The 18,306-nt window shown below is 39.2% G+C and overlaps 1 protein-coding gene and 1 long non-coding RNA gene across 22 annotated transcripts in view; both read right to left on the bottom strand.

Moving 5' to 3' along the window:
- Positions 1–18,306, bottom strand: part of AUH (AU RNA binding methylglutaconyl-CoA hydratase) — a 147,854-nt gene that overhangs the window by 64,536 nt on the left and 65,012 nt on the right. The window lies entirely within an intron of this gene.
- Positions 10,567–13,541, bottom strand: LOC146396402 (uncharacterized). The gene is made up of 2 exons (XR_014826406.1): positions 12,133–13,541; positions 10,567–11,445 (listed from the first exon to the last, which is right to left on the bottom strand). It is a non-coding gene; the product is annotated as an uncharacterized LOC146396402 (long non-coding RNA).

Below are 18,306 nucleotides of genomic sequence, written 5' to 3' on the forward strand. Positions count from 1 at the left end.
ACCATTATAAAATACTCATGATGACTATCACACTTTATGGATTGGGAGATGAAAGCACAGAGAGGCAAGTCACTTTCCCAAGGCCCCTGAGTGAGGATTCCGTCCATTCCAGGGTCCACATGCAATGAGGTTACCAGTTTTATGGTAGTTCACATATTTTATCAATGTCTTTCTAAAACACTGAACTGATGCATAACTGATTTCGAAGTAGCTCATTTAAAATATCAGGTATTTTAGGACCTACAGACAATTAGGTGCTACAGATAATTACAGAAGAGTCCTATGGTTACTCCCTGTTTTTCAAGTATTTGCTTCTGGCTAATGAATGGAGCAGGGAACCCAATCAAGTTTAAAGTTGGCCACAGAAAAACAGAATTCAAAAATACATGTATTAGGTGAGTTTTCTCGACCACATGAGCCAGATGCCAGGCCAGGATGCAAATTGTACCATGGCGTCAGGTAAAAGTCTGCTTAATAAAATATCCCCTTGCTTTTCATAAGATATCAACGTCAACAAGTCAAATCTTCAAGCTGAACAGAAACCTCATAATTTATCATCTAACAGGGTGACTATGACCATTTCCAGACGCTTCCTCTTCCTCTGAAATGCTCATGACCAAGTGTAACCACTAACAGGTCAAGAAATAAATTAATTCCAGGGCACTGGAAATTATGTTCATGAAATGAAAAGTGGCCTTGCTGACATTGCATCACTATTTCTAGACAGTGCACTTGAACATCAAATAAATCTCACATCATGGAGACATGTCAAAAGCCAGTGACCTACTTTCATTAGGGTGGGAAAGGAATAGCAATCTGTCCTTTGAGACTAGGACCAAAATAGCTTCCCTAAAGCACTCCTTCATGCTTTTTAAAAGTTTTAAATAATCTTTTATGCAAAGGAAAAATAATAGCTAGAACCAGTATCAAATGTGAATTTTCTTTATGTATCCTAGTAAGTTAATTGTAGCTCTCATAATGCTATCAATATTTTCAAAGCTTGGAAAAAAATAAGAATCAGTAAAATTAAATAAGAAATTGTTTTCAATACCTAATAATTTCCTAATATAGGCAACCATACCACACCAGCAGACCAAGATTATTTCTGAGAAACTCCATAAAGATAACTGGCTGACTTCGCCAATGTCACATCCAAAAAAAAATTGCAAGTAATAAAACACAAAACTTTTAAAAAAGAAGTATCTTATAAATATACACAAAAATATAGGGAAATATTGAACCTACGCACAGTACCATAGAAACAAAATCTGGCACAATATATAGTGGCAAAAAGCAAAAACAATTCACTTCAAGAAGAGCTGAGCAAGAAGTAAGTCTAAAAGACACTGGGCCTATTAAACTTATTTATATGGGATTTCTTACTGAAATAAATAATGTGAAAAATAGAATAAAATTATCTCTTAGAAAAGTTCCTACAAACCGTATATGTCTACAAGATACATAAACACGTATAACAAACCAACTCAAAGGCAGAAAATAAAAGGCTGGGTAAGACACATCAGGCAAACGATGTTCAAATGAATTAGGGTTCAACATACCACAATAAGGTCAAAGAGAATTCATGGCAAAAACATGTCATGGGAAAATAGGAGTATGTGCTATGTCACCCTGATGAAATGGTATAAACCGTAATGAGACACATGACATCTCCAGGCACCAAAAAAACATGGAATTGAAATGTTTATACAGTTAACCCTTGAACAATAGAGGTTGAACTGTGTAAGCCCACTTACATGGGGATTTTCTTCAGTAAATGTGTACTACAGTATTACGTGATCCTTGGTTGGCTGAATCTGCAGATATGGAACCTGCATATAACTATAAAGTTACACACACATTTCCCACGGCCTGGGGGGTTGGCACCACTAACCCCTGGTAGTTCAAGGGCCAGGTATACAAGAAAACTTGAGAGTAAAACAAGAAATTGACAGGAAATACAGTATCAATGGGTACTTTAACCTACCTCTCTTCACTCTGACAGCTCAAATACACAAAAACTGGAAAAGAACATAATAAATAAAATGTATTTTGTAAACTGTATCTAAACCCTACAAACGAAATGGGTGCTTTCTTTTCAACGGCTGTGGAATACATATAACAACACTGGCCAATACAACTGTTATATAAAATGAAGCTGCAATCACTTCCCAAAAAAGTAGCGCTATAGAAAACATTATCTGAACATGTAGTAATGCAGCTAGAAATCACACTAAAAATAACTTGGAAACTTAAAAAACCAAGCAAACAGAAATACACCCTAAAACCCTACTCTAAGATTAAAATTAAATAAAAATAACATGCAAAGCTAGAAAATATCTAAGTGTTACATTAAAATGAACAGTAGACAGCCAAAGTTAGCTTTAAAATACAAACATTTTCATCATTAAGAATGAAGACAGGAGTTCCTGTCGTGGCTCAGTGGTTAACAAATCCAACTACGAACCATGAGGTTGCAGGTTTGATCCCTGGCCTCGCTCAGTGGGTTAAGGATCCGGTATTGCTGTGAGCTGTGGCTTAGGTTCACAGACCTGGCTTGGATCCCATGTTGCTGTGGCTCTGGCGTACGCTGGCAGCTACAGCTCCAATTAGACCCCTAGCCTGGGAACCTCCATATGCCACGGGTTTGGCCCTGTAAAAGACAATAAGAAAAAAAAAAAAAAGAATGACGACAAACCAAGTAAATATCTGAATTTTTAAAAAAGAGCAATGAAAACACTGAGACAAAGAAAAAGTAGAATTAATTATCACAAGAGCAATTAGGACAAAAATTTGAAAAGAGAAAAATAGTTAAGGGGGAAAAAACAAAACAAACCCACCATAAACCTAAGAGCTGGTTCTGTGGAAAAGCAAGTAGGGAGAAAGAGAAGAAAACAAAAATATGAATTAAGGTTTTAATAAAGAGAAACACCCAAGAATGAAAAGAAATAAAAAGAATTATAAGAAAACATGATATACAGGTCTATACCCATACATTTGAAAATCTAGGTAACTATAGTGCCCAAGAAGTGTCAATTATTAAAAGCGAATTTTAAAATGACAAAATGCATCAGGACACAAAAGTAAAATTAATACAAAATTTCAAGGGTGTTATTTAACCCCAGTATTATTTCAAGTATCCCAGACAGCAGATAATAAAGCTTCCAGGTCATTTTTAAGATGCTTCTATTTAACTGCTACCAAAATCTTACAAGACAACATATGAAGGAAAACTTCAAACTAATCTCTTCTATAAAATTGGATGCAAAATACCATTCCAATATAGATATATAGAATCCAGAAATATCACTAAGCATGAAAGGTTACTATATTATTACCAGAGTAGTTCATTCCAAGAAAGCTAGACTCTTTCAATAACAGAAAATCTAATTCAAGTATCAAAAAATTCAACACTATCAATATGTCAAAATACTTCCTTTATAGGATTCTGGATGTAGGATAGGATTCAGAGGAAAGGCCAAGAAAACACTTTATGGTGGTATGAAATACCACAGGGGTTTTTTTTGCTTTTTTTTTTACACTAAAGTTGTAAGACAAGAAGGAGAGACACCTAAAATGTACTATTAAATCAAAAAATTCCAAGTCTGAGAACAGAATGTATAATATAATCGTGTTTTTAGGAAAAAAAATATACATAAGTCTGTATTAATGTATTGGTAGATGCACTTTAAAATTTCTGAAATGACAGGCACCAAACCATTAACAACAGTTACTTATTTGGAATAATAATTTCCCTATTGATTTAAGCAAAACTAAGGGACAGCAAAAGCAAATGCTTTGAAGAAATCTGTCAGGAGTTCCCATTGTGGCTCAGTGGTTAACAAATCTGACTAGGAACCATGAGGTTGCGGGTTCAATCCCTGCCCTTGCTCAGTGGGTTAAGGATCTGGCATTGCCGTGAGCTGTGGTGTAGGTTGCAGACGCAGCTTGGATGCCGCATTGCTGTGGCTCTGGTGTAGACGGGCGGCTGCAGCTCCAAGTAGACCCCTAGCCTGGGAACCTCCATATGCCACAGGAGCGACCCCAGAAAAGGCAAAAAAGACAAAAAAAAAAAAAAAAAAATCTGTCAACAGCTGAAAGATTAATTCAATTCTGAACTGCTCCAAACTGCCTGCCATTATTATTTTTATCTCACTAAATTATATTAATAGTGATTATATGTTTTCCTTTTAACATTACATTAATGGTGAGGTATCAGGAAAGAGGCAGCAGAAGGTAGAAGACAAGGGAAAGAAAGTCTAAGAGCAAAACTGGCTGCTGGCAACCGGCCACACACAACAGCATCAACAACAGGGCTGACACTACAGACTATAATAACTAGTGATCGAAAAGGTCAAAAAGTGGACTTCCTGTTGTGGCTCAGCAGGTTATGAACCTGACTAGTATCCATGAGGATGGGGGTTCAATCCCTGGCCTCACTCAGTGGGTTAAGAAGCCAGCGTTGCCATGAGCTGTGGTGTAGGTCAGATCCCGTGCTGCTGTGGCTGTGGTGTAGGCCAGCAGCTGCAGCTCTGATTCAACCCCTAGCCTGAGAACTTGCATATGCCATAGATGAGGCCCTAAAAAGCAAAAAGGTCAAAAAGTATATTCACAAATTGCCACTATAAAATGACAATAATAAGAGAGGGAGGTGAGACATGTGACCATAAAAACACATCTTAGTTGAGCAGTGTAATCCTATAGGCAGCAAAAAGCTTATTTAGTAACAGCCAATTTTACACACAAAGACAAGAACTCTGAATGCTAACAGGATGGTTTCCAGCTCCGCCACAACCATAACAGATGGGGCACATCTCCAAGTAACAAACGGCTATAAACAGTGGTGAATCTGTTTCAAAGTTAAGGTGGTCCTTTCAAATCCCCAGGCCAAATGCCTTTTAAGATCGGTACTCTTAAGTTTGATCTCACTTTTGTGGGTAATCTAGATCCTGGAAGTAGTTTGGTGAGATTACAGTAAGTGGAAAAATAGCAATAATGAGTCTAGGTGTATGGAAGTTTTCTGATTAAGCTTTCAGTCATTTGACAAAAATAATGCAAATGAGTTCTAGTTCAAGATGACGACACAGAAGGATTGTGAACTCACTTCTTTCCACAGACACATCAAATCTACTGCTAAATAAGGAACAGTTTCCTTTAAAAGAAACCCCAGAACTACCTGAGCAATTCCTTCACATTGGACAAAATAGAAAAAACCCACACTCAGGTAGGAGAGGCTGAAGCACCAATGACCCCACTCCCAGGGTAGTGAATTCATAATTCCAAGATTCTCCCTGAGGAACGAAGGATTTAAATCCCACACCAGGCATGCCAACTTTTAAGCCCAGCACCTAAGAGATGAAATCCCAAAATATCTAGCTTTGAAAGTCAACAGCTTCATGTCAATGAGAGTGACAGCTATAATAAACTGAGAAACAGTTCCAGGCTCACACAGACTCACCTGGCAACCCCTACAGAACCCAGTGCAGGAGCAGCTGACTGAAAAGTGCCCAGTTTTTGTGTAAAAGAGGCCTATTTGCTTATGTTGAGGCTTTAGTCTGAAAGTCATCTAGAACCCTGCTGTAATACTATCCAAAGACCAGTGGGATCAGTGGGTTCCATCTTTGCACTCTCTCTGCCTCACACTAAGTCACCAGAATCTCCCAGAAATGAGCCTGGACACACATCTGGCAGATTTTTGCAGATGTCGCCCAGGAAATACCCCTTGATCGTCAGGCTCTGGAGACCAACAGAGCTTATATTCATGGGTCCCACAAGACTAACAAATAAAAAGTTCTTAACCAGCTATACACCCCATGGCACAATGGAGAAGAAGCCAAATGAAAGGGCTGGTATTTCAGAGAAAGAGGCCAATAAGCTTACCTTCATAGCTGTGGCCTGAAGGGCAGCTTCTAATTAAAGATGCATCAAAGGGCTATAATTTTGACTACTACAATCCTCTCCAGAGAAAAGGAGGCAGGGAGGTGCCATCTTCCCACCTTCCATCTGCCCTGCCCCAGGTCTCTGTTGTCTCTGAGAAAGAACCCTGTGCACACATCTGTCACCCCAGCCTTGGTAGCTGCCACCTAGAAGACTATCACTTGACAGCCTGGATCTGTTGACCAGGTGGCCTTGCGTTAATGGTTCAAAGGGACAACGGCAAACAAAGAAACAGTTCTTAACCGGTTATCACCCAAAGGCACAGTGTAGAAGGAGCAAACAGAAATGCCCTTCTCCAAGTCTTCCCCTGAAAGAAGTATGTTTGCATATCTTAAAAGCTACTGCCTGAGGGTCTGGCTTCTAATCAGCTAGAATCCAGAGAATATCCCCTCTGAAACACTGACAGGTCCTGGCACACCCTCAGCCACTAAGAATAAAGCAGGATGCTTGAGCAAAACCACCAAAGATTTGAGAGACAATAAAGAGCTAGGGCAGGGCTGAACAATAAAGTTTGTCTCCAAGACTAGGAGAGGTGGCTGTTTTATCTAATACACAAGAACCAACATCAGTCAAGGAAGTTAAAGAAACATAGAAATGTATTCCAAGGAAAAGGACAATGTAAAATCTCAGAAAAAGACCTTAATAAAACAAAGACAAGTGATTTCCTGAAAAAGGAGTTCAAAATAGGTTTTAAAAATGCTCACAAGAACAGGAAAAGAAAGAACTCCCACAAAGTGACAGAAAATTTAAGACAGTACAAGTAGAAGTGATAAAGCTGAAGAATACAATAACTGAACTGAAAAATACCATAGAGGGATTCAACAAAAGGCTAGATGAAGTACAAAAAAAAAAAAAAAAAAAAGGATCAGTGAACTCAAAGACAAGGTTGTGGAACTCATCCAATCAAAGCAACAAAAAAGAAACAAGAATGGAAAAGAGTCAAGAAAGCTTAGGAGACTTATGGGACAACATGAAGCATACTAATATTCATATTACAGGGGTCCCAGAAAAAGAAGAGAATGCAAAGGAGGCAGAAACCTTACTTGAAAAAATAATGGCTACAAACAACCCTACCTAAAGGATAGAAAAAGACATCAAGATCCAGGAAACCCAGAGAGTTCTATAAGAGATAAACCAAGAAAGACTCACACCAAGACACATTATAATTAAGGTCTCAAAAGTTAAAGCAAAGAGAGCATTTCAAAAGCAGCAAAAGAAAAACAACCTGCTACATACAAGGGAACCCCCATAAGCAGATTTGGTAGCAAAAACTTTGCAGGCCAGAAGGGATGAGCACGATGTATTCAAAAAACTTCTAATCAAGAATACTACACATAGCAAAGCTGTCCTTCAGAAATGAAGGAGAAATAAAGTGTTTTCCGGACAAGTAAAAGCTAAAGGAGCACATCACAACTAGACTGGCCAAGAAGAAAAAAAAAAAAAAAAAAGTGTTAAAGAAACTATTTAGTAACAGGAAAACATATGAAAGTATAAATCTTAATGGTAAATGCCAATATAAAATTTAGGATAAACTAAAGTTGCAAAGGTACTAAGTTAATGACTCATAAAGCTAACATGAAGATTAAAAGACAAAAATAGTAAAAGCATTTATAACTATAATAACTTGTTAATGCATACACAAGATAAAAAAATGAAAAACGTGACATCAGAAACATAAAATGTGGAGTTCCCGTCATGGCTCAGCAAGTTAAGAACCCGACTGGTATCCATGAGGATGCATGTTTGATCTCTGGCCTTGCTCAGTGGGTTAAAGATCTGGCACTGCTGTGAGCTGTGCTGTAGGTCAAAGACATGGCCTGGAGCTGGTGTTGCTGTGGCTGTGGCACGTACAGTTCTAATTCCGCCCCTAGCTGGGGATCTTCCATGTGCTGCAGGTGCAGCCCTGAAAAAAGAAAACAAGAAAATAAAACATGTGAGATGAATAAAAATACAGAGATGTAAAATGTACTCAGACATGGAATTTCCATCGTGGCGCAGTGGTTAACGAATCCGACTAGGAACCATAAGGTTGCAGGTTCGATCCCTGGCCTCACTCAGTGAGTTAAGGATCTGGCGTTACCATGAGCTGTGGTGTAGGTTGCAGACTCGGCTCAGATCCCGCATTCCTGTGGCTCCGGCATAGGCCGGTGGCTACAGCTCTGACTAGACCCCTAAGCCTGGGAACCTCCATATGGTGCAGGTGTGGCCCTAGAAAAGACAAAAAGACTAAAATAAAATAAAATGTACTCAAACTTAAGTTATTATCAACTTAAAACAACAACCCACAATAAGATGCAACCTTGCACCTGTTAGACTGGCTATCATTTTAAAAATTTTTAAATAACAAGTGTTGGTGAGGATATGGAGAAAAGGGAACATTTGAGCACTGTTGGTGGAAATATAATTTGGCACAGCCAGTATGGAAAACAGTATGGAGGGTCATCAAAAAATTAAACAGAACTAATATATGATTCAGCAATTCCACTCATGGGAATTTATCTGAAGGAAATGAAAACACGAACTCAAAAAGAGAGTTAGATGCTCACTAGCTCAAAAAGACATTAGGGAAATGAAAATTATAAACACAATGAGATACCAGACACCCATGAGGACTAAAATCATACTAAGCATTGGTGAGCATACCAGGCATTGGTGAGGATGCAAAAGAAACTGGAATTTGCATTATTGCTGGTGGGAAATCTCACAGCCTTCTGGTCCAACCAAGCTGGAAGCCATTTTGACAGTTCATTTAAAATGCAAACATACATTTATCAGACGAAGCCATTCCAGTCCTAGCCATTTACTCAAGATAACTGAAAGCATATGTCCACGCAAAGGCTTGTGTACAAATGTTCACGGCAGCTTTACTCATATATCCCCAAACTGGAAATAAGCCAAGTGTCTATCCACATGTGAACAGACAATCAAACTGTGGTACATCCATACGATGCCATACCATTCAGCAATAAAAAGGAATTAACTATTGAAACTCATATAAATGAATACCAAAATAATTATGCTAAGTGAAAGAAGCCAAGCAAAGAAATGATTATGTAATGATTATTAAATGATTTTACATTTATGTAAAATTCTAGAAAATGAAAACTAACTTAGGTGACAGAAAGTGGGTTATTCAGTGGTTGCATGAAAGAAACTTTTAGGGGTGATGGAAATTTTCATTATCTTGACTGTGGTTATGATTTCATAGGTGTATCTAGGTCAAAACTTAACAAACCATATGCTAAAAACATATACAGTTTATTGTACATCCATAATAACTTGGTAGAGATGATGTACTTCATTTTATTGTATTTTTTGTCTTTTGTCTTTTTAGGGCAGTTCCTGAGGCATACAGAGGTTCCCGGGCTAGGGGTCTAATCAGAGCTACAGCTGCCGGCCTACACCATAGCCACAGCGATGGAGGATCCAAGCTGCATCTGTGACCTACACCACAGCTCACAGCAACGCCGGATCCTTAACTCACTGAACAAGGCCAGGGATCAAACCCGCAACCTCATGGATCCTGGTCAGATTTGTTTCCACTGTGCCACAACAGGAAGTCCTGTTGTATTTTAAAAACAAGAAAAATTTCAGCAAGCAAGCACACAGTAACAACACAAATAACAATGAAGTGTCATTTCTGACAATGTGCCAGGTGATGTTATCAGCACACGTACTACCCTTGCTGATTCTCACCCTGGCTCTGTGGGTACAGACATTATTATTACCTTCACTTTACAAAAGAGAGTGAGACATAAAGTGCAGAAAGAACTTGTCTAATGAAAGACAGATTAGTGAGGGAGATGGGATGCAAGTCCTGAGAGGCTCAGCCGAGAGCTCCTCCCATGAACCAGGCCTCTGCCCACAGGTGGAGATGGCTGCTCATCAGCCATTCAATCACAAACATCACTGCTGAGTGAGTAAATTCACTGTGTGTGAGTGAAAAGAATGCACTTTTAATGCTACTGCTCCAAACAAGCTTTCCTGTTATCATTGGACTGAGATGTGTACTTTATCAAATGCTCAGGGGCATGAACTGAGGGCAAGTCTGAACGGTTCACACTCTATTTTGCATGTTACAGGAACTAGAGATTCAAAAACCAGTCACCAAAATGGATGATTTGTGAAATGAAAACTCAGTTTTATTTTTAAAAGATGGGAGAAATGAACTGTCATTTGTCGGACTTTATATATGCAATATTAATTTGCCTGCCTTTATGAACTTTTTATATATTTCTTTTCGCTGTTCTCAGCACCTGCTGTCCACTCTACTTCAGGTGATTCTTAAAACTTAATTTTAACTTGATACATACGAAAATATTCCCATAATAATAACTCTCCAATTTACTTCGTGTAAGCTGTCTTTGAAGTTAACTTCATTCTGTTTCCTCCAGTAGCAGTACAGTTGGCCCTCTGAATCCACAGATTCAATGAATTTCCTCCAATCAAAAGCATTCAGAGAAAAAAAAAAAATTCCAGAAAGTGTCAAAAAGTAAATCTTGAATTTATCTCATGCTGGTAACTAATCAACCCTTTTTTTCTTTTCTTTTTTTTTTTTAGTGTATTCATTTTTTAATTTGCTTGATTCCCTTCCTAACTGCTGCTATAATAAGTGATCACAAACTTGATGGGTTTTTTTTTTATTTACTCTTTATTTTCTTTGCCGATTTTCCATTGGATTTCTTGTCCTATGTTACTGATTCATAAAGGCTGATTTTAATATATTTACATCATTCACATTTAACTATAGGTTGCAAATACTTTTTCTCTCTCTTAAGAAATGTGATTCCGCCCAACCCCAAACAAACTAATGATCCTTCACTAAAAGTGTGGTTCACAGTCCCGTGCTAGGTGCTCCCAGGCATGGGGGATGTTAAAGGCATGTCACCTGTCCTCAAGAAGCTTGCAGTCTTGTTAATCTAGTGAAGACGATTAGTCACAAGCACATCCATGAAGTGTTAACACGGATGGAGAAGTGTCGTATCTTCGTTGTCATTTGCTTCTAGGTATTTTTTAATTTCCTGTTAGATTTCTTCAGTGATCCTAGAGTCAACCCTTGGTGTGAGGGGGCACTGGTCCCAGGAGCTCTTACATGTACCAAAACCTGCAAATGCTCAAGCTCCTTCTCTAAAACAGCACAGTAATGAATACAGTTGGCCTTGTGTATCCATGGCTTATAGACCCTCGATTCAATCAACCTCAGACAGAAATTTCCATACACAGTTGGTTGAATCTATGGATACGAAACCTATGAATACACAGGGCTGATTATATATTTACTGAAAAACGTCTATATAGAAGCTGGACCCATGCAATTCAAATCCATGTTGTTCAAGGGTCAACTGTTCTTTCCATAGCATTTACATTGTATTTACAACCACTTCCATAACATTTACATAGTGTTGGGTATTATAATCTAGAGATGATTTAAAATATACAGGAGAGGAGTTCCCATAGTAGCACAGTGGTTAATGAATCCGACTAGAAACCATGAGGTTGCAGGTTCAATCCCTGGCCTCGCTCAGTGGGTTAAGGATCCGGCATTGCCATGAGCTGTGGTGTAGGTCGCAGACGCAGCTCGGATCCCGTGTTGCTGTGACTGTGGTGTAGGCCCTCGGCTACAGCTCCAATTAGACCCCTAGCCTGGGAACCTCCATATGCCGTGGGTGCAGCCCTAGAAAAGACAAAAAGACAAAAAATATGTATATACATATTCAGGTGGATGTGCATAGGTTATAAGCAAACACTACACCATTGTATATAAAGGACTTGAGCATCCATGGATCTTGGTATCCACAAGGGGTTCTAGAACCAATTTGACTACAATTCACATGTTTAATAATTCTCGCTGAATGACTACTGGCCCCGTGGTCTCCAGTGATGAGAATGAGAGAGATGGTTTCTGGCTTCATAAAGCTTCAGAGTACAGTTTTATATTTCATATTTATTTATTTCTTTGTCTTTTTAGGGCCATACCCACAGCATATGGATGTTCCCAGGCTAGGGATCAAATCTAAGCTGTAGCCACCCCTGGCCTAGGCCACAGCCACAGCAATGCCAGACCTGGGCCGCAACTGTGACCTACACCACAGCTCAGGGCAATGCCAGATCCTTAACCCACTGAGCGAGGCCAGGGATAGAACCTACATCCTCATGGATGCTAGTCGGGTTCATTAACTGCTGAACCATGATGGGAACTCCTGTATTTTATATTTAAGTTTATGATTTTGAGTTCATTTTGTACAAATTGTGAGATTTAGGTTGAGGGTTCTCTTTTTATTTGGGGGGGGGGGCACATAGACGTCCAACTTTTCTAACACTTTCTCCACTGAATTGCCTGTGGGAATTGTCCAATATCGATCAGCCCTATTTGCATGAGTCTGTTTCCTGGATTCTGTTGTGTTCCACAGCTCAATGTGTCTGTCCTTTCAACAACATCACACCAGGTCCTCTGCAATTGTCCTTACTCTGAGAATAGCCTTATTTCACCTTCATTCCTAAAGGACATTTTCTTTTGATACAGGATTCCGGGTTGGCAGTTCTTTCCTTTCAGCACTTTAGACATGTCATTCCACTTATCTCTGGAACCCATTATTTCTGATGAGGAATCTAGTCATTCAAATCACTGTACCTATAAACAACGTGCTATTTTCCTCTGACTTTCAAGATCATTATTGTTGTCTTGGTCTTTAGTTTTAAGCATTTTGATTATGTGTCTGGTCAAGAATTTCTTTGGGCTTATCTTGTGTATGTTCACTCAGCTTCTTAAATCCTTAGTGTAAGTCTTTCACTAAATTTGCGAAATCTCCAGCCATTATTTCTTCAACGGTTTCCTTTCTGAGCCAGTCTTTCTCCTTTCTTTCTGAGATTCTCATGCTACAAATGTTAACCATTTCACTACTGTCTTATAGGTCCCTAAGGTTCTGTTCATTTATTCTGTTTTTTTTGTTTGGTTTTCTGTTTCTTAGACTGGGAGAACTGAAAGTTCACTCGTTCTTCCGTTATCTCTATTCTGAAACCTTCTGCATTTCCATTTGTTCATGTGCGTGAGGCCTAAAATTAAGGCTCCATACCATGTGCTGCTTAGCACCGAGGGAAACCAGGCGACCCACAAACGGCCTGACCACAAGTTCTCCTCCCAACTTTGTTCCAATGGACTAAGTCCCCTTGACAGACAACCCACCTCATCAAGAAGATTGGGCATCGTTCCTAATGAGCCCTGGGGACAGGGTTCCAAGTTCCTGCCAAACTGTGAAATTATTCAAACAAAACCAATCACATCCTCCCTAAGGAACCAGGAAGCACACCACCCTCTTATCACTATAGAGCCTGCCTCCATCTTTTCACTCTGCTCCCAAGCACAACCCCCGTGTAGTCCTGCATGCCATGTGGTGCCCTCCCCAGGGCCATAAGTATATGTGACTAAGAAGCTGCTAATCAATCACATCTGTCTAGTGTCACGCAGGCATCACATGTTTGGCCATCCCCAGAAACCTAGGAAAGGAAGCTCTCCCTCACCAACACCGTGAAGAGAAGGCAACAGAAACAGTTCACCCTTATTTCTTGAAGTACTAACTGCTTCAAAATCTTGGATAATTCCAACACCCGTCATTCTAAATGACATCTGTTAATCATCTTCTCCCATACCAGTTGAGATTTTTTTGGGTTCTTCACATGCTAAGTAATTTTGGCCTGGACATTTTTGTTTTAGCATTCGACCAACTTGGCTATATCCAGGCTGCACATTCCAACCAGCCTTCCGTGGATTGTGGTTTCAGCATTAGCTATGTTTTCAGGGCCTTTGGCCAGTCTCAGATCTGGGCAATAGTCCACCTCTTGGTTCAAATTCTCCAGTGTTTGGTCTGCTGTTTAGCACCGGAAACACACACGTCCACCACAGCAGTGAGTCCAGGAGTTAAAAAACAACTTTGTGGGGTCCCCTACCTGAGATCCTCACTCTTCGCAATCTCCTTGGTACTTTCTGGTTCCCAGGGCTCCCCCTTTTCGGTGCTCCAGCCAAAACTCTTGAACTACAGCAACATGCTCCTAGCAGGAACGAGCTCTTGCCTCTAACCTGGCCTTACTGATGTCTACTCTTGGCGTGGTGACCAGGAAAATCTTTAAAAATCTTTTAAATCTTTAAAAGAGATGCTAAGATCACACGGCATCTCTGGTAATAACCCGGTGGGTCCTTCTCCACTCAGGTTACCAGCTGTAATGCCTCTATGCTCTTATTCCTCTGCCGCTTCCCTGACGGTATCTCCAACCACTCTCATCCTCCTGTCTGCTATGGGTACAGTGATTAAGTGAATGTTCCAGGCATGCTTTCATCTTAGCCCTTTATCCTGGATGTTCCTTTGCCTAAAATGCTCTTCTTCCTGTCTGACAATTTCCTCAATTCCTCTCAGTCTTAACACAAATGTTATCTTCTCAATGAGGCTTCCTCTGACCCTTTATTTTATTTTATTATTTTATTATTATTATTATATATTTTGTTTTTTAGGGCTATACATGCAGCACATGGAAGTTCCCAGGCCAGGGGTCAAATTGGAACTGCAGCTGCCGGCCTACGCCAGAGCCAAAGCAACTTGGGATCTAAGCCATGTCTGTGACCTACACCACAGCTCACAGCAACATCGGATCCTGAACCCACTGAGCAAGGCCAGGGATCCAAGTTGTCAGATAAAAAGGAGAGCATTTCAGAAAAAGGAACAAATCCTCATGGATACTAGTCGGGTTCACAACCCACTGAGCCACAACAGGAACTCCCGACCCTTTATGTTAAAATGCAAACTCCCAACTCTCCTCAAACCCCTTCCCCTTTTTCTACAGCATTTTGCACTTCTGCCATAATTCACAACTTATTATTTGCACATCTACTGTCGCTGTGCTAGAACATCAGCTGCACAGCACTAGTGATCGTTCCTTGTTTGTTTCCAGCTATATAACTAGTGTCTACACCAGTGCATGGCTCAATGAGTATTTGTTAAGAGAATAAATATGCCTGGAACACAGTGTGTGAGCAAAGGGAGCATCAATAGGAGAGAAGGTTAGAGAAGTGCTGGGGACCCACACTGCAGGTCTTATAAACTGAGGATTATAGCCAACAGAATCCATAGCATCTTCTCAAACTCACGATTCCCAGTTCAAGCTGCCTTATTCCTGTTTGATTTCAACAACTTTATAACAGCAGTTAGGATACTCGTACACATGTTTAACTCTCCTACCAGATTTTAGATGGATACTCCAAGGGGACTGACTCTGCTGAGTCATCTATGTCTATATTTTTATCTATTTCCTCTAGAGCAGCTAACATATGGCCTGTGAACAAATAACTTCCAAAACACCCTAATTAGTCAAAATGAAGTAAAGGGTCACTGAATACATTTTAAAGTACAAAGAAATAAGACTGCAGTGCATGAGGTGTGTTCATGAATGTACTAGACTTGAAAGCAGAATGAGTGCTGGCCTTTAGAGGTCACTTAGGAGTCAGCCCATTAAAGCCAGCAGGGCTGTCTACAGCTCCTAACACTGGTAAATGTTTGACATTATACAAGCCTCTTAAGAAAAGCAGTCTTATTTTTGTTGTTATACTTCTCTTCTGCCTAAAATAGTATGACCTTATTAATCAGATTTGGCACAGAAAGGTCCTTTGCTATTTATGAAAATCAAATTCACCCTCACAGGATAAAGATGAGTCACGGCTGAAGATATGCAAAAGAATAAGCTCAGATTCTGATATAAATTCTACGAAGATTTCAACAAAGGTTATAAACAAAACTTTCCAAAATGACTACTGTGTTCAGGACAACACAAACACACAGGATGTAAAAATCTGTCATTACTTCATAGACACACCTTAAAATAGAGTTCCTGGACGCCATGCCAAGAGACGGCCTGATTGCTAAAGCCAGCCCACAGCGAGACAGGCAGCGACGTCCCAAACCCTCACCCTGTGGAGGAGAAACAGACAGAAAGGGGACTCTTGTTCTGGCCCCTCGAAACCTGAGCGCTCTTATTTCTTTCTCCCTCCCCCCCGCCCCCTCCTTCCTTCCTTTCTTTTTTTCTAATAGAAAATAAAACAAAAACTCATCTTCTTTCTTTCTGTTTTAATTCGGGTAAGAGTCAATAGCAATAATTATTATTAAAGATTCTTTTCCTGAAAACTTTCCAAGAGAATACTAAAAGTACACCCACAGTTTAGTCCCCACCTTAACCAAGTAATCAAAGTTATCACCCAAAGTAGGACAACCTAACATTAAGTGTCACCCAATGAAATGAAAATGAAATATAGGGCATGTGGCCCATTTTGTACTTTTGGATAATTTTTTTAACCTAAACCTAAACATGAGGAAATATTTCAGTCAAATCCGGAATGTGCAAATCTCAATAAGATAATCTGCCTGAATTATTTTTTAAAAGATTAGTTTTATTTAAAGAGAGAAAGAGATGGAGAACCTACCTAGATTAAAAAAAATACTACAGATAAGCAAATGCAATGGGTGACATTTAACTGAATCCTGAATTGGCAAAACAAAATAAACAAACAAACCAAAAAACAACTACAAACAACACTTTGAACCTGGGGTAATCAGAATATTAATACTAATGTTAATATTGTCAGGTGTTATAATAGTGTTGTTATATAAGAGTCCTTTGTTTTTCTCCTGAAAAGCATGCTAAGCTATTTAAAGGTTCACCTTGTTCTTTTGAAATGGCTCAGCAAGAAAAAGTGGATGTGCATATGAGAGAGGGAGACACAGAGTGGAAGGAGAGGGGCACGGGGAGGGGCAGATCTTGGCAGAGGGTATAAAGAGGCTTATTTTACTGCCTTTCACATTTCCTGAAGTCTGAATACTCCACAATAAAAAGCAGGGGACTAAAAGAGAGCCAAAGACCGGTGGAAATACTAGACATCTTGTCCACAGTGATGTATGCCCAAGCCTTAACTGTTATCTTTGTTAAAATAAGGTTTCTTGACACATACCCCAAATCCTTAAGTAGTAGATACAAGAAACAGAGGTCAGGAATGAGACTGCCACCATTCTCTGTTCAAACTTGTAGTTTCCTAAATTGTCAGATAAAAGCATCCTAATTCTCTGAATTTGTTTTATTCAGTTCTTATAAATATGTTAAAGGGTGACAACTGTTTGGGGAGCTATTTCCAAAAAAATTTTAGTATCTAAACTGGAGCATTCTCCCAAGAGGGAAGAAGATAGGAAGTTTAGCTGCTTTCTTAAAGGTAAAAATACTAGAGAACAGGGTAGGGCGCTTTGGTGTATAAAAATCCCCCAAATAATTCAGAATGTTGTAGGAAGATCTTAGGATAATAATATTAATTATTTTTAAATAGGCTAGTGAGTTAAATCATTAACACTGTATTTTGTACTTTATAATGTCTGTCTATAATCAAATAAGAGTACTGGTTTAAGTATATGACAGTCAATTCCAATTTAAATTATATTTGATATAACACAATTTAAAGAATTTCACTTTGGAGTGTTTCCACCTTTCATACCCTTCTTTTCATTAATTAAGCATTTTCAGGTCAAGTAAATACTGAAATTTGCAACACTAATCCAAAAATTGCGTTATATTAATGGTCCATTATTATTCACACTCACTAGGAATATTACTATTTCTTCAAAACAGTCATTTTATAATTTAATTGGTTTTAAGAAAATTTACAAAATATACCTTTAAAATAATCACATTGTTATTCAGGCTTAAGTTCAAGTAAAAAAATAAAAATTTTTTTTAAAAAGCACAAAAAGAGAAAGAAAACTAAATGCCAGGTTTTGGGTTTTGAGCAACTGTTTCCCAGTAAACTGGTATCCCAAAAGCGCAGACGTGATAATTACGTGACAACTAAGAGCATCAGGTTAGCTCTTTTGGGGCTGTAAACCTCAATGGGCAATGGGGAGGCACAGATTCATTGGGATTAACTTTCAAATGCTGTCCAGTATGGAACCAGGAGCCTGTAGGAACTTAGAAGATCATTATCGGTCAGACTTATAAGACATGTATCTTCTAGACTGGATGCCAATTCATACATTTTACCACATATTATTTCATTCATAATACTAAAAAGGAAAGAAAAGCATTAACTTTTTCCACAATACGCTCCCCATCTGTATTTGAATTCCCCTCACTCATTTTCTACTCATTTCTGGCTGTCCACAGCCACCTCTGTCTGAAACAGAAGAAGGGCTGAGACCGGACACAGTGAAAAAAGGCTCAATGATGAGGTCCACGAGCACCTGGCTGCTCAGTGGGCACCTACAAGAGGAAGCAAGTTAAGCGCCACCAAGAAGGGAGGAAAAAAGTTGAGTGTGGTCTACTGTTTGTTTCTATTACAGAAAGCTCTTTGTA

The sequence above is a fragment of the Sus scrofa genome, chromosome 14, assembly GCF_054392235.1.
Source record: "Sus scrofa isolate SSC_HxYL_T2T_F1_AM1 chromosome 14, Sscrofa_HxYL_maternal_Yorkshire_Landrace_v2.0, whole genome shotgun sequence".
In the NCBI taxonomy this organism is placed as follows: Eukaryota; Metazoa; Chordata; class Mammalia; order Artiodactyla; family Suidae; genus Sus; species Sus scrofa.